General features: G+C 37.6%; 1 protein-coding gene across 2 annotated transcripts in view; it reads right to left on the reverse strand.

The window, feature by feature from the left end:
- The window catches only part of MYOM1 (myomesin 1), an 848,953-nt gene that overhangs the window by 422,783 nt on the left and 411,170 nt on the right, over nt 1-15,000 (reverse strand). The gene's annotated exons all lie outside the window — the stretch shown is intronic.

The raw sequence follows: 15,000 nt of genomic DNA on the forward strand, positions 1-15,000 counted from the left end.
CCAACCTGGTTAACAAATGACAATAAATAAATAAATATAACTCATGAACAAGAATATAGGGACCCTACAATGTCTAGAGCTAACCAAATCTCACTTTGCAGAAGGCTGATTATGCTCATTAAACTTAGCTGAAATCCCTGAAACAATCACAAAAGCTCTAGATGAGGGTAACTCCAGCACACAACTTAGGTCTTTGATGCTATACTTCATAATGGTATAATTGACAACTTGATCAAAATCACTATAAATCTCTATTCCATGCAACTCATTGAATTGCCACCTGTCTTACTGGTAGAATTTACTCTATTGGAGTAGGTGGGATATCATCTTGCAAGAGACTTGTGACAAGTGGTGTACCCCAGAGCTCTGATTGGGAACACTTCTAAGAGACTTGTCATGAGTGGTGTACCTTCTGACACTTCTGTTTGTCACTTACTTTTCTTTTTTTCTCAGTTGTTTTTATTGAAAATTTTAACAACAAAACATTAATATATGATGACAGAAATGTTATAAAACAAATATACATAACTAAAAGAACAATAATAAACATCAATTAAAATAACTATTTACAATGGTGTCTACTATAAAACAAAGCTTTTTAAGCAGAAAAAAATGCGATGAGTATTTGTTAGTTAATTATTAAAGTCTGTTTATCCAGCAGTTCTTTGAATTCAACCATATATTATATGAAGAGGTGATTATAGATGTTCTTGTCTTGATCGTGATAAGTTCAAAATGGCAAACTTCAGTTGCCAAGTGCACAAATTTCTTCATAGTAGGAGTAGTCTGATTCTTTCAGTTCTTGTTGATGACTTTTCTTGCTAATGTTGATACTCCATAAAAGAGGGTATTTTATTTTTATGACATAAGTGAGAATAGGTGTATTAAATAAAATAAGATATTTGGTCAACATAAATGTATCATTAAAACAGACTATAAGAGAGAATTCATATTATCCCAATATGTTTTAAGTTTTATACAATTATAAAACATATGCTGCCAGTCAGCTTTAACATTTATTTTAAATCTTCAGCATCCTATGTCTTTATTAAACATCAATTCAACTTTACAGGGTGTGATAAAGGTTCTATGTAAGAACTTCCAATAGAATATCTTCCACCTTAGTGATAAAGTCATTTGTTTTGAAGATTGGAGTGTTAGTTTTTTATCATCTTCACTTGCAGAGTTATTAAAATAATCCCAAGAGCTTTTTCTGTGACATACTGTTGATTTCTTAAATACCTTATATATTTTGGATAAAAGTCCCTTTCCAGTTATATTCTAGTACGTTAGAATAATGAGTAAATCAGTGAATGTAGGGAAAGAATTTCTAACTATTGGTTGCATTAGATTAATCTTATGTTCAACCAACTGTATACAATTTTCAATTTTTAACCACGTCTTTGCTTAACTCAAACTTATTAATGATAAGGTCAACATTTTGTATCTTCCCATTCTTTAGTAATTGATACCAGTATAACATTTTTTTGTCTTTAAATGTAGCCATGGTTGTTAAATTAAATGTATTGATACTATTTTGAGTCTAGGCAACTGGACATGCAAAGAAAATCCATGCTTTATGTTTAGGGTTCCTAAAAATGAATTTTTTAAAGGAGGTCATTATCGTATTAATATAATAAGAGTTAACAGGTTTGTTTTTGTTTTCTATAAAATAGTCTTTTATTAGTAGCTGTCTTAGTAGGATATGATTTTGTTAAATTATTGGATTTATACAAAATATACCCCTGAATATCTTTCTATTTGGCATTATTATTGTTTTTAAGTAAAAGATTATTGTCTTAACAATTGAGAATAAGGAATATAATTCTAAATCTGGAAGGCTAATACCACCCGATGTCCAATCTCTAATGTGATGGTTTAAAGCCAATATAGGCTTATTAGGAAACCATAAAAATCTCAGAAACAAAGAATTATACTTTTTTATATTTGTTGGGGGAGTGGGAGGGATAAAGATTGTGTTATACATAGAATTTTAGGAGGATAATCATTTTAGTTAAGGAGAATCTCTCTTCCACAGTGAAAAAATATTCCATTTATTAAGAGTTTGTTTTATGAAATTTAAGTTATTATTATAATTAAGGGTTGCTATATCTTTAATATTATCAGATGGGATTATCCCTCAGTAAGTGATTTTGCCATCCTTCACAATGTATTTATATAATTTATTCTATTTTATTAATATTATAATTAACAGGTAGCATTTTAGTCTTATTCTCATTAAAACTGAGTCCAGATTTCTTCTGGAATATTTATATTACTTGGAATAATGCAATAATAGAAGAATTGCAATCAGTCAATGTTAGTATGATGTCATCTGCAAATAACTGTATTTTGGGGGTTAAATTATTATTTATTAATAAGCCTTTGATGACTTTATTTGATCTTATATAACTTGCAAAAGGTTTCACAACTAGAGTAAAAAGCAATGGGGACTAGGGACAACACTGTTTAGTACCTTTAGCAATCATGATTAATTGAGATGTATATACAACTATCTTAATATATGCAAATGAGTTTTTATAGAGAAGTTTGATTAATTGTAAGAAATTGTTTAAAAAATTGCATTCCTCCAATACTAATAGTATGTCGTCCCAATTAACTGAATCAAATGCATTGTTGATATCCAGACTAATGAAAGTTGGTTTGTTTTCTGACTTATTAGTATAATCAATTATTGATATTATTCTGTTGACATTATAATAGTTGTGCCTGTTCATTATAAACCCAGGTTGATCATTGTTTATCAACATTGAAAGGAATTGCTTTATTCTAGAGGTATAGATTGCCATGAATATTTTATAATCTACATTTAATAATGAAATTGGTCTATATGAAGAACATTGTGTTGAATCCTTGTCAGGTTTTAAAATTGGGGCTATTAGGATGTATTTCCAGGATGTCCTTTAACTATAAAAAAATACCGCTAGTAAAATATTTAAAGCATCCTTAGTCATCATTTTGCATAATTCAGGTATTATACTATCATTTCCAGGTGTGTTATTGGGTTTTATTTTATTAATTTGAATTTTGAGTTCAGACATTGATATAGGCTTTTCACTTATATTATCTGATCTTCTGACAGCTTATTATCAGTATATTTTTATAAATGTATTAATTATATCTTGTGTATCCATTGCTGGTTTGTGTTAATTAATCTATTAAATGAGACATGAAAACATCCAGAATGTCTTCTATTTCAGTAGCCTTCTTTTTATTACTAGATGAGTATAATTCTTTGATGTGGTTAGATTTAACAATCATTTTTGTTCTAGTAGCCAATTTATGCATGAATTTAGGATTTATGGAATAATTAGCTATTTAAATCTTTTCTAAATTTATCATAATTATATACTGTAAAATGTCTAAATATTTACTGTTTAAGCAATTTATTTCTTCTAAGTTATTATTTCTTTTGAATATCTAATTTTAACTTAGCAATCTTCTCCTGTAAATCTGTCAATTATTTGTCTCATTGTTTCTTTTTTCTGCATACCAAGTTGTAACTTTGCCAAAGACCCCCATACGAAAATCTGAAAGGTGTGACCTGTATGTTTAATTTAAATAAAAGTCTGAATTTCTTTATTAAAGAACTCATGAAAGTATTTCATATTGGTTATATATACAGGAATCCTTTAAATTGGGATGTTATTACTAGAATTAAATATAACTTCAAATGTTATCACATTATAATCCAACAGTGGGCAAGGAGACTACTTTAACACTATCTATTCTACTAGTGATCTCATTTGAAACATATACTCTATTTGTGATTGTGCCCCATGCATGAGTGAGAAATGTGTAAAGAAGAGTGAGTTTGGTACTGAAAACTCATTTATATCTCTCATATTATACAGGTCAGTGAACTCCATCAAAGCCTTGACAGAGGCAGGTTTCTTCCTTTTACTGCTAGCGTTGGTATCCTTGTCAGATAAAATACAATGAAAGTTACCTGCAAAAATAATGTTTCCCTTTGATATCTTTGATATTTATATTATCCTCCAGCTGTTGTTTAACTGTTTGTATTCCCAATCCAGGTTTCCAATAGACATTAACACAAGTGTACAGTTTCCTTTGAATCTCTAAAGTTACTGAACAAGGCATGTCTTTTTCATCATTAAATATATTCAGGATTTTAGATAGAGGCAAATCATTTTTCCATAAAATAGCCACCCCTCTTCTCTTTTGTTTATAATGAGAGCTAGTCAATACAGAATAGTGTTTAGTATTAGGACTGTCCAAGTCTTCTTTTATTAAATGTTTCCTGTAAAACGATAAATTGGGAATGAAACAGTTTTAAAAATGTTAATAAACTACCCCTTTTACAACATTATTTAATCCATTAATATTAATTGATATGAATTTCAAGTTGGCCATACTACCAAAATAGGAAAAAATAAATAGGTATTACATATAATTCCCTCATACTTTTGTAAATAATATTGTACTAAAAAACTATTATTATATCTAATGAACTGCTTACTCACAGATATAAGTATAAAATAATTGAGTTTATTAACTGTTAACTTTCTGTCAAGAATAGCAGACACCAAAAAAAGAATTAATTTGTAAACTACTATACATGCACTGTTCTTTCCTGCCCCCCCCGAGTTTAAAACTCCTAGTTTGAATAGCAACCCTATTTAAACACTACCTCCTACCCACAAATAAGTATCTAGCATCACTCTACTACTTCTAAAGTTATGATATGTGGAACATCTAACTTAACAAAATTAAAAGGAGTTAGTATGTGCATAATATTCAGATTATAAACACTTATTTGCTTGCTATAAAACTTATCAACTGTAAAGTATAGCTGATCTTGTAGTCATTTGGTTATATTCTATTTATAAGAGCCTATATAGTATTATAATAAATCCAATCATTTCTTTCAGTTCTGAGAAAAAAAAAGAGATTAACACAGATAAAAGACAATACATATAACATTGCTTATAACAATCATCCTATATTCCTCATATGCTATTATATATTACTGATAATGTGACTAACTAGTTAACTATTTAAACTCAACTCTGATTACAAGACTGCACATGCTTAAATATTATGGCAGGCACATACAATACTGAAAAAAACAAATAAACTTCTCTAACAAAATGTCTATTTATGAGGACTTGCATATACAATTATCTTTCAAAATGTGTCTCTTCTATAAATAGAATATCATGTTCACTAGAAAATACTATGAGACATAAAATAGTAAAAGAGTAACTGTGATGTCTAAAATAACTAATAATATGTTCCCAGAATTATATTTGTTGGTAACATACCCATTGCAGTCTTTTTAAGAGACACATGAATTCCCAGCTTATCAAACTGATGGTGTAATTTTGTCTGACTGTGGAAAATATGCTATTACTTTCATATTAGTCTCTCCTTTACTATGCATTAGACTTTTAATTAACGTTCAGAGCATGAGCTTCTAATATTGCCATGTATTTGAGCTCCTCACTTCCTGCTCAAAAAGCACATCCGAACAGAAAACAACACAGATCATCACCACAACCATTGTCATAAACATATACATATCTATTGCCCACATAGGCAGAACAAGTCAACCAAGCAAGGGGCTATCAACAGACATAAACAAGATCATCCTCTCTTTTTTAAATTAATAGTATAGAGTGCAATTTGAATAATTTAATATCTTAGGATAAAAGCTGAATTGGAGAAATTAAGTCTACATTGTGTATGGTGCCACAATACTATAAAATGTATTATATAACTTAGAGAAATACAGGTTTTACAAGTGTTAAAATAGTAACTTTGAGGTAAATGTGCAGGGAGTGCAAGTTAATTAACACCTTCTTACTATTTTGCACTTAATTTGTGTGTTAATATCTAGCATAAAACAACATTTTATCCAGTATTTCACACACTCTCTCACACACACACACACACACACACACACACACACACACACACACACACACACACACACACACACACACGAGCTCTGTATATATTGTCTCCTGAGAGAAAAGGGCAGGAAAGAAAAATTCTGTTAGAACCTGCTCTGTGAGAAGATAATACCAATGTCAGTAAATAACTTTTATTCATGTTACGCTGAGAAAGAAGGCTGTATAAATGGTTAAAACCAACCTGTACCCTGCTATTTAAGAACCTATGCTGTAATAGTTTGATCTGATGTTGTTAATCTTTGTTAATTCCTTACTGATGGGTTATCAGTTCCATCCTCAGAACCGAGCTGGCCAAATATCAAGCTCGCATCAGCCAAAAACTCTCGAGCCAAGGTCCTACCCAGAATGCTTTGCTCCCTGTTACCTCAGATCTCGTTTGCCGCATTGCTGTACAGCCATGTCAAGCCACTCTCTTCAGCTGTCTAATTTTTTGAAAGTTTTATACATTGTTCTTACTTTACAGTTTTTCAAATAGTTTCTACTAATATTTTCCTAACCTATCGTATACGTAAGACTCTCTCCCTTTAGTCTATTTCCCTTTATTACCCTTTTCTTACCTTTGAGGTAATTCTTCATTACTATCGTTGGTAATCTTTCCTTCTCTCTTCTTACCCTTTTGGGTAGCCTTTCCTCTTCTTTTTGGTACTGTTATTCTTCTCCACATCATTATGTCGGATAAGAACAGTAGAGTTGGTTTTAAGCAGTGTAAGGATTGCCGCTGTAAGTTACCGCTTTCCGATGGCCATGACTTATGTGTCTATTTTCTGAATGTCTCCCACCTTACTGTGGATCCCCGTGTGGGATTTGTAGAAATTTTTCAACCAGGACTCTTAACAATAGGAAGAATAAATTAATATTGAAAGGTCTACTCAAATCTCCTTTTTGTGAGGCTATTTCTGGGTCGGAGGGATCACCCCTCCTGTTAAACCCTGTAAGAGGCGTTCTTCCTCTTTGAGGTTGCTCCCTTCTTCTCCCTCTGGAGAGCGTAGGGAGTCGACTCATAAGAAGGTGAAGTTGATTACTACTTCAGCGCTGCCACCTGAGATCCTGTCAGCTCCAGGTTCGGCACCACCCCAAATGATTCTGGGTCCAGCCATGTCTTCCTTACTGACACTGGCACCAGAGTTCCCGGTGCAGGCAACTATGGCTCTGACTATTCAGTCACAACCCTTACTGGCACCATCCACGCAGGTACAGTTCCCTTCGGCACTGTTGGTACAATCCCCTTCGGCTCCGAGTATGACGTTACTGTCCTCAATGGAGCAGACATTTTCAGCACCGACATTCTTCAGTGCAGTCCTTCTTGGCACAGTCCTTGCTACTGGTGCAGACACTTTCCTTGATGGCACTGTACCCATCGGGGCAGACTTTTGCCTTTACAGTGCAGACACCTTCAACTTCTATGGTGCTGACATCATTGGCACAGACTACTTCCACACTGTTTTCTTTGGTGCAGACATCCTTGGTTCTGGGCTCTGCACCTCTTGAATTAGCAAGGACCAAGTATTCCCCTTCCTTGGATCCATTCGTTGGTAGTCAATATAGTCCTTTTCTAGAAAGGCCAGAATCACCATTAGGTCTCTCATTGAGGTCAACCAGGAACCTCTCTGAGCAAGATGTGTTGCGGCTTGTTGACCAGATGCTTGTGGCCAGAGGTCTCTCTCACCCATCAAAGTCCACATTCCCTCCTTCAGGTGAACATATATTTCCTCAAACTCCAACGTACATTCCTCCTTCGACTTCCACTCAAGTATCAAAGCCTATTACTCTGACAGCAGCTTCCCTTCCTCTGACTCCAATAGTGGATCTCACTTTGGAACCGGAGTCATCCTTGTGGCCCTTGGTGAACTGGGCATTGGGCTCTTCTCATGCCAGTGGCTCTGCCATGGGGGAAGGCATTCCTGGTTCCATGCCAGTTTTTTCTATGGCACCCTCCAGGAATCCTCCCTCTCTCATGGTTCCCAGTTCTCTTGAGACTCCTGGTCTGGTGGGTTCAGCTCGTCGGGGTGGGATGTGACTCTGGTTCTGAGGTTGTCGTACTTGGTTCTGAGCTCCCATCCCTCCTTGGGTGGCCCAGCCTTCCAGGCCATGGAGAGGGTGCTTGCCTCCTCTGGCAAAACCCAACATTATGAAGTTCTCTCCCCCCTCTATACCACAACTGTCACAAGCCACAACCACCAGACACCAGGCACAAGGGTCTCAAATTTCTCCTCCTCAGGAGAGCCCCTCTTTGCAGTCTTCCCCAGAACTTCCCACTGAGGAAGTACCCCGCAAAGCATCATGCAAGAGGAAGCACATGGACTCCACTGAGGGGTTGTTGAGTAAAGATATGGATTCTGATGATGGGGAAGGGTCTCCACAGTCACCCTCTGATGAGGTGTCCTTTGGTGACATCCTCGAGATCCTTTGACAGAGAGGTGACTGGAAGTCCTCTAATCCTTCTTCTGAGGAATCTGTATTCCTGCAGGCCTTTTGTGCCCAGCCCGCTACCTCCTGCGTCACCCTGCCGGCAGATGAGCTCATCCACCTCATCATCCAGCAAGCATGGAAGGCTCCTGACACCATGGAAGTGATACCAAGGAGACCGGATAAAATATTATCGCCCCCAGCTGAGCACCCACATTGGTCATGAGGTCTTCCAGAAAATGCTATGGTGGTGATGGCTGCAACTAAGATGGATTTGGCAGAAGAGAGCCAAACTGTCCATCCACCCAACACAGAGTCCCAGGCGATAGACAGACTAGGAAAGTGTGTGTTTGCTTCATCAACCTTTGCCATAAGGCCTTTGAACTATTTGGCACACTTTACCAGACTTCAGAGGGATCTTTTCAACCAGCTCTCTGAATCGTTGGCAGGAGTTGTTTCTGACAAGGTCTGTGACAACTTGGCTTCTCCTAAAGCCACTCTAGAGTCCATTTCCAATTCTTCTATGCGTCTTATTTCTCACGCAATGGAAGAAATGGCTAGAGTGGCAGGCACAGTTATAGTCACCAGACGACATGCCTGGATGCGCCTTTGCAGACTCCTTTAAGGCTTCCTTCATGAATGGCCCCATCAAGGTCGCTTCTTTGTTTGTCCCTAAAGTGAAAGATACGCTAGCAAGGTGCGAACAAGATGGCAAGACCCTATCTGCTGTTGGTGTCAGACACTCCACTCCTCAGCTATTCTACTCTAGAAATCAGAGGAGTCGGAACATGTGGCACAGGAAATCACAGGGCTCTTTCCGTGACGCACGTGCTGAGTTCTCCCATAGTGGCAGAGAAGGAAACTCCAATGGAAGATGCCTCTTTTGGGGCAGAGGAGGTCTGCAAAACTGGGGTTCCAGAGATTCGTTCTCTGGCCAAAGCTATCAACGCTCCTGAAGCATTGCCCGATTGCTCACCTCTGGAAGCAGTCCGGACATTTTTCCTTGTAACCCGCAGCCTGGTGAAATATAACCACTGACTCTTGGGTACAACGGATAATATCCAGAGGTAATTGTATCCCCTTCCTTCTTTGTCCAGTCTCATCCAGAGTATTACCTGACATTCCACCTAGTCAAAGGGAAGCAGCAGCATGAGAAATCAAAAAGCTGCTACAAAACAGAGTCATCCAGGTGGTCCCCCCCAGACCAGATAGGATCTGTTTTTTATTCAAGATTCTTTTTAGTGCAAAAAAACCCCAGAGGACTGGAGACCAATTCTGGATCTCAGCACGCTGAACAAATTTGTAAAAACAGAGACATTCCAGAAGGTCACGGTTCAGTCTATCCTTCCTCTCCTGGAAAAAGATGATTGGATGTGCTCTGTAGATCTTCAAGATGCATATTACCACATAAAAATGGACAAACGCTCAAGAAGTTACCTCCCCTTCTGCATAGGAGCCAGTCACTGCCAATTTCAAGCTCTGCTCTTTGGTCTCTCTACAGTCCCCAGAGTGTTCACCAAATGCATGACAGTGGTTATCATTCAATTGCGACTTCAAGGATTTCAGGTGTTTCCATACCTAGACGACTGGCTCCTCACCTCCCCCACCAAACATCTACTGGAAGAAAACCTGCACTACATTCTCCTCACAGCACAAAGCCTGGGAATCACTATCAACTGGGAGAAGTCCAACACAACCCCAGCTTAGTCTCTGGAATTCATAGGGGTTCTGTTGGACAAGAGAAATTGCACAGCATCTCTTCCAGACCACAGGCTTCAAAGAATAAGGCAACATGTTCAGCCACTGCTCTGTCACCACAAATAACCCGCTCGATCTATACTCCAACTCTTGTGGTCAATAGCAGCCTCAATCACCATTGTTCCTCTAGCCAGATTCCACATGAGGCTCCTTCAGTGGTTACTTCTCACTCAGTGGTACCCTCTACAAGATCCTTTGTCTTTTCAGATAAGTGTAACTTAGAGATGCAAGCAAGATTTACTCTGGTGGATGTCTTGAAATCCCGAACAAAGGTCTCGTCCTTTCAGCCCCCATCAACTGATAGCCACGGTAACCACGGACGCCTCCCTGATGGGGTGGGGGGGCTATGTCAGGGAAACTCGGTTCAAGGCACCTGGTCAGAGACAGAGGCCTTTTTGCATATCAATGTCCTGGAACTGAGGGCAGTGCTACTAGTGTTTCAAGCATTTAATTCCATCTTTCCGTCAAGGACTATTGAGATCCAATCAGACAACATGCCAATGGTCTGGTACATCAACAAACAAGGGGGCACCAGATTTTACCCATTATGCTGAGAGGCCTTGAGAATATGGCAATGGGCGATAGCTTCCAACTGCTATCGAACTGCAATGCACATTTCCAGGAGCTCCAACGTGACAGTGGGCAAATTGAGCAGGTGCATTCTACAACCTCATGAGTGGTCCGTCAATCCAATGACAGCAGCAAGAATCTGCAACTGCTGGGGCCAGCCTTGCTGTGACCTATTTGCCTCCTCAACCAACTACAAGTGCAGCAACTACTTTACCCTGATCCCCCCTTGGGGACAGTCACCGAGATACGCTCTAGTCCACACTTGGCTCTCGGGTCTACTTTATGATTATCCTCCTCTTCCCCTCATCTCCCAATTTCTGAAGAAAGCACGACAGTTGAAGGGCAAAGTGATCCTCATTGCTCCATATTGGCCTGGACAAGTCTGGTTCCCCTTCCTCTGGCTTCACCTGCTAGATCAACCGTGGATCCTCAATCCATCCCCAACGTTGATCTCCCATCCACAGGGTCGGACTCACCCCAAGCTAACAACCCTGAAACTGACAGCTTGGTTTTTCCACTTCCAATGATTGCCAGCCAGGAAAACCTCTTGTCCCCTGTGTGCAATATTCTTATTTCATCTCATAAATCATCCACCAGACTAATCTATCTTAATAAATGGAAAAGGTTCTCTCTATGGGAAGTGAATAAACAATTAGACCCCTTGTCAGCCCCAGTTTTGGTGGTTTTGGAATACTTATCACATCTTTTCCACTCTGGGGTGTCTACCTCTACTATTTGTGCGTATTTAGCTGCCATTTCAAATTTCCATATTGGTTTTCAGGATTCTTCACTTATGTCACATAGACTCTGTAAAACTTTCTTGAAGGGGGTTATCCACCTAAAACCTCCCTTTAGATAACCAGTACAACCTTGGGATTTGGCATTGGTTCTGCAAGCTCTAACAGTACCCCCCTTTGAACCTGCGCCTACATGTGATGTGAAATATCTCTTTTGGAAAACTTTGTTTCTGATTGCTATCACATCGGCCAGAGGCCTGTCCGAACTTCAAGCCTTAAGCATTAAACCTCCGTATCTTATCTTCCATAAGGATAGGGTATCACTGAGAACTAATTCTTCCTTTTTACCAAAAGTGGTGTCAGAGTGGTCTATCAACCAATCTATTGATCTCCCATTGTTCTTTACTAACATCTCTAACAAGGGAGAGTATTGTCTGCACTCCTTGGATGTTCATAGACAATTATGTTTTTATCTGGACAGAACAAAATCTACCCGTAAATCAGACCAACTGTTTCTGGCCTTTTCTGGATCTAGACAAGGTCTTCCTGTCTCAAAAGTTACATTGGCTTCATGGTTGAGAAAATGTATTACCTTTATCTGCAACAAAAATGTCACTTTGCCTCACAGAGTGAAAGCACATTCTACCAGATCTATGGCAACGTCAGTAGCTTTCCATGCTAAGGCTTACCTCAATGATATTTGCTCAGCTGCAACTTGGGCAAAACATTCATTTACAAATTGGACTTGGCCTCCAGAGGTAGAGTTTCTTTTGGCTCCATGGTGCTCAGGAATGTCCTCCCATGAGGGCCACCCAGGGATACAGGTAGCTGGGGACTCTGTCCCATCAGTAAGGAATAACCAAAGATTAACAACATCACATGAAGAAGTTATGTCTTACCATAATATTCCATCTGTGTTGTTGATCTTCATTCATTCATTACTTCCCACCCTCCGTCCCTTCTCTGGAGGTTCCTGGTTGATCTCATATACTCCTTTATTGTAGGTCTGTTATGAATAGAGGTAGCCTCTACTTTTATCTATCAACTTGCAAACTCGATCTGCGGTAACAGGGAGCAGAGCATTCTGGGTAGGAACTTGGCTCGAGAGTTTTTGGCTGATGCAAGCTTGATATTTGGTCGGCTCAGTTCCAAGGACGGAACTGATAACCTATCAGTAATGAATGAATGAAGATCAACAACACAGATGGAACATTATGGTAAGACATAACTTCTTTTTATCATTTTATTTTTTGTTATAGCTGTTTGGTACACACTGTTTCTCTTTTTCTTGTTTTTTTTTTTTGGTATACCGTCCTAGCAGGGGAGGGCAGAACAAAAGAATAACTGACAGGTTTCAAAGTGAACAGAAATTGTCTTCACTACTGTATTTCTCCTCTCCTAACCCCATCCCAATGAATAAACTGGCACCAAACATCACAGATAAGACTATATAAGAAAAAAAAAGAAAAAAGAAAGAAAAAAATAATAAAAAAAAAGGAAATGGCTTTATGCACACTGTATACACCCACCATTTTATCACTACATTAGCAAAGAAGCAGTAATAAACAGCATAACAGTCTGATATCTCTTAGAGAAAGCACATCCAAATCTCATGCATACAACACTTCACATATTCTAATCAATCATGACATGTGAATTAAGAGTTAAAAGTTAAAAACACCATAAATATTCGGTCCATTCACAACGCACTTATTTAATGTACTATGAACATCTTGCTAATATGTTATGTTATCATGAGCTATCATTCTAGGATTTATATCGAACATATATGAAGAAAGGAAACCAGGATGCAGTATATATGTAAAGAAAGTTTATTATTACTTAAAGAGTTAACTTCTTAATACTTATTAAGCTAAGGCATATATTTAACATGTAAAATAAACTGTAGGATATTGGTTTAGCAATACATATAGGAAAAAATGATATTTATTTACCTTATAGAGAAGTGAATCCTTATTTCCTTCTTTTCACCTATATTTCCAGTAAATGAATTGGTAAACTTTGTAATGCAAAACTAATTTTGCTATTAAAACAGTAAACATCAATGTTATACTAAAGTTAAGAGTCATTTGTCATTTAGTTTCTTTTTCTTCTCATTGGATTTCCAGGTATTTACTTCTGCTTTTCTCTTCAAAACACTATTGTTCCAATCCATATCTTCAGTTTGGTCTAGAATTTTTGTTTTTAAGAATGACATTGCAGAGTCTAGGTCTTCAAAGTGGGTCTATATCACTTCATTGAAGTGGCAATTCAATGACCGGCATTTTATTGGAACTGTCATTCATTGAATTCCACTCATGTGGGAGGCTGTATCCACCACAACCCCCAATAATTATATATATATATATATATATATATCAAGTCTGAGATTGCACTACTGTGGGGAAAGGGCACCTCACTGTACAGTGATCTCAGTATAAACATTTCAATGAACGTCATGTTCAATGTAAGTGCACTGAGAATGCCGAACTGATTTTTCACTGAACTGATAAGGACTTCTTCAAAGTGCCTATATATAAGGCCTTTTCCTGACCAAGTTCACAAAGTAGAAACTTGTGGTCATTATTATTTCCCATGAATAAACTTGAATCCTTCAAGAAGTATTAACTCTGATAACTCATGATGTCAGGAAAATGATCTAAAGCTAACAGAAAAAAATCTGTAGCATTGTATAGTCTGGGAAACAGGAATTCTCACACATCTATCACGAAAAAAATACCCCTTAAACTGGTGCTGTCATTAGAGACCTTTGTGGATGACAAACTCCACTTTGACCTCCACATAGCCAGTGTCATTAGGAAAGTCTTCTACCTCTCCCAACTGATTAGTAAGGGCTTTTCCTCTTTTTCCTCTTGGTATAAAGACATCATCATTCCATTTACTAATCCATCATCAGGCCCATACTAGAAAACAATGTGCCCTTCATCATGTAGTTGTTCAATCAGCTGAACCAACTGGAGAAACTGTTGTGGTTCCTCAGTAGAAAAATCTCAGGAATAAGCTCCCTACATTACTCAGAATGTGAGAAAGCCTTGTCTCTCTTCTTTATCTTCTACACACTCCTACATGGTGATCTATGCCTGTTCTACAAATCTGTTAATGGCTGAAATGTGCTTGATCTACTGCATATATGCAAGACTGGAAATAACACAATTACAAGATCAGGGGACCTAGATACATATCACAATATAAAAAACAGATAATGTAACATCTCCCAAAAAAATCCCCATCTGTGGGACAAATTTGCCTATTCTGGAAAGCAAAGCATTTATCTCACTTTCTTCTAATCTAATTTATACAAATGAACAAGAATCAGCCTAGCACCCGATTCCTTATTGACAGGGAGAGGAATCAGCTGCATATGCCAGTGGGAGTGCACTGATGGGGAATCAAATGGCTCACATAGTCTATTGTCTAGTAATGCCTATGAACTTGTGAAAATTTGAAGTATCTGTGGCAGCAACTGCAGAAAACATCAGTGCAATCAGACACAGAAACCATCTGTTTAGACTGCTTTTCTGTATTATGATTTAGTGGCACATGATCATTAA

Source organism: Protopterus annectens, chromosome 3.part0, assembly GCF_019279795.1.
Source record: "Protopterus annectens isolate FY-2018-M chromosome 3.part0, PAN1.0, whole genome shotgun sequence".
Classification (NCBI taxonomy): Eukaryota; Metazoa; Chordata; order Ceratodontiformes; family Protopteridae; genus Protopterus; species Protopterus annectens.